Consider the following 3,053-nt stretch of genomic DNA (forward strand, 5'->3'; position numbering starts at 1 on the left):
TCCATTTGCCTAGGAATTTCATAAATTCATTGTTTTTCTTACTGCTGAGTGTCTGTGGCTGAGAATGGACATAGACTCTAATTCTTCCTGAAGGTCTAAGGCATTTCCTTTGGGAGTTTTAAGTATGGGAGTGGGTAGGTAATAGGAAGCTTTACTCTTTTTTTTTTTTCATGTTTAATGTGAAAACAGTGACTATGGAGTTAAAGAGGAGATATGAAGCATTGCCTCATATTAACTTCGAAGGTTACATTATGTCATCAAGAAGTAGTGTGATAACTGATGTCACAATTTATGTTTTCCAAAAATTCCGTGGAACATAAATGATGTGAATTCATTTATGCTGCTGAGGAGTGGAGGTTGCTTGGAAACTTTACATAGAACTGCTAAATCATTTTCTTTCAGCATTAAAATAAAGACTACTAGAGGACACGGTTATCAGGACCTATGACATAAATCAAAATATTTACAGAAGTTTAATAATGTTTCAGACAGAACTTTAAAAAAAGAAATCATTCTTATTCCAAATTTAATGTTTGCTTTTTTTTTTTTTACCAATTCTCTGTAACAAGCCTCTCAAAAGACAATTCAATAACTTTTTCCTAATACAATAACTCTTAAGTACCCAAGTAAATGGCTGCTTTTTGTAGCAGCTTTTGCACCCACGAGAGTGGGACCCATTCATTCATTAGAAGCAACAAATTATCCCAGTTAGGTGAAAATTCCTTGCACTGGCTCCCAGAGATATCTGGGAATACTCTGAAAAGTCCTTGGCTAATTATCCCGGGGAAAATGCTGCCTGGGCTAAAACTGGAAGTTCATGGTGGACCCAAGACATCTTATCTTTAGGCCACTTTAAAAAAATATTTTATTCCAATTAAGCCAATCTTCTGGGAGACACCTAAAAAGAAAGGGCTTCTAAAACATGGACATGAGCTCTGACGTTAGCAACCCAACTTCCACTCCAAAATTATTGAAATATTTATGGGTAAACCTATCTCTTATAAGAAACTTTCTTCTAACTGAAAAAAATGAACAGTGAGGAGCCATCATTGACAGAGGTTACCTGGTGATTGTTTTAACGTACATTCTTTAAATGTTAGAAAATGAATCATAAGCTTTGATTTTGACTTGTCAGAAGCCATGGTTTCACTGATTTTAGACAGTGAGAATGTATTTCTAAATCTGTGTATGGCAAATTTAAGCAAAATTACAAACACTTCTGTTTTTCTTCCTCTTAAGATGTAAATATTTTTTTAGTGCATCTCTATTTGTAAGACATATTTTCCATTTACACATGATACAGTATGCTGGAAAGCTTAAATGAACATTTCAATCAAATACCTGAAAGGAAAGTATTTTCCAGAGAAGTTCCCACAAAACAAGAGCCACGTGTCAGAGAGGCAGGCAGTCTGCTGTGCTGTGACTCTCTACTCTGGCTCCAGTCACACACTGTGTTTACAGTAACTTTCTCATTGACACAACATGGTGCCTTGTCTGGCTTTAAATGCTACTAATACACCTAGCTCTTTAAAATTCAGTTAAGACCAACTGTGTGTGTGTGTGTATACACACAGTTATATATATATCATATAACTCATTTCACTTGAGAGCAGGATCTTATTTATAAATATGGGATGGTAATAAAAGGTCCTATGGCATTCACAGACCTTACTTATAGCTTCACACAGAAGCTTGGCTAGAATTAGACAACATAAAACTACTAATAATAATAACCCACCACTTTAAGAATTTCACTATCTAGGATACTGACATTGGCGTTGGGTAAGAATCTATTATGTGCAAGCATTCTTTCTGGCTGGGCACAATTTTGTTCCTTAGGTGGTAGCCCTAGAATTCCTTCTCAGGACTCCTGCAGAGCTGGGATTGTTCATACCCATGAGAACTGCTGTCATCACTACTGTGTCCAAGCCCAGAGGATGAACTTTCTGGATCATACTCTACATCGTTGTCTTTCTTCCCTTCGTCATCTTTTTCGAGGAGCTGTCTATTCATTAAGGCAAACTTGTGAATTTCTTCTTCCACCAAGTACTTGGTCTGCCCAGACACTCATGCTTCAATGTCCTTAGAGTTCAGATGGCTCTACAGGAAGAGGTGGAGGCTGTTATCCGAAAGCAAGAGAGCATTCTGCAGGATTTTTCTGAGGAAATCTTCCATGATGGCTCTGGTCAACATGCTGGCAATTGTTCATGTTGAAAAATAGATTTTTAGATGGAAGTTCTGGTAATGCGTTGCTTTGGAGTCTTTGTCTTAGCCACACAAATTCTCTATATCTTTTTTGTACACAAGGTGTTTTCATTGTAAAACACATGCTATTTGTGTGAATATATATCTCATAGTCGATGTAAGAGTGCCTAAAATCCTCCTTCTGAACCCTGGGGTTGTGGACCCATACACTTATGAACTCTTCTTTCTGCTGTTCACATCTTCAGCTCAGGACAAGATCAATGAGTGGTCCTGGATGGCTGTGCCCTGCTGAGAGCAAGGTGGAGTTGGCTGACTCAAAGCTACAAAGCTTTAACTCTTAATGCACCATGTAGGGTTTAATCTACATATTGTAATATGTATAGTATTGTGTATGTATTTATATTGCCCTGATAAAGAGCAATGAAGGCCTGTACATAAGGCATTTTAGATCATTTTCCTTGATTTATAGAAAATAGATCCATGGTATTAGAGTTTTAAGATTTTATTTAGCCATTTTTCCATCATCCAGCTTGTATTGGAGTCAGAGACCATTACAGTAAAACATTAGCTAGTTTTTCTTTAGGTTCTCAGGATCAAACTTATCCAAAGTCGTAAGGCTGTACCTTAGCAACAAGTCTGCGCTAGTTGTTTTTTGTCAACTTGACATAATCTTAGACATATCTGGGAAAAGGGAATCTTAATTGAGAAAGTGCCTTCATAAGATTGCTATTAAGGAAATTTGTAGGGTACTCTCTTGATTAATAATTGTTGTGGAAGGGCTCACGTGCTGTGGGAGGTGTAATTCCTATACTGGTAGTCTTGGTTCTATAAGAAAGCAGGCTGACCAA

The 3,053-nt window shown here is 37.1% G+C and overlaps 1 pseudogene; it reads right to left on the minus strand.

Moving 5' to 3' along the window:
* Window positions 1-1,861: 1,861 nt before the first annotated feature.
* LOC110286297 lies at window positions 1,862-2,434 on the minus strand (annotated as a pseudogene).
* Window positions 2,435-3,053: the final 619 nt, after the last annotated feature.

This window comes from Mus caroli, chromosome X (genome assembly GCF_900094665.2).
Source record: "Mus caroli chromosome X, CAROLI_EIJ_v1.1, whole genome shotgun sequence".
NCBI classification, from domain to species: domain Eukaryota; kingdom Metazoa; phylum Chordata; class Mammalia; order Rodentia; family Muridae; genus Mus; species Mus caroli.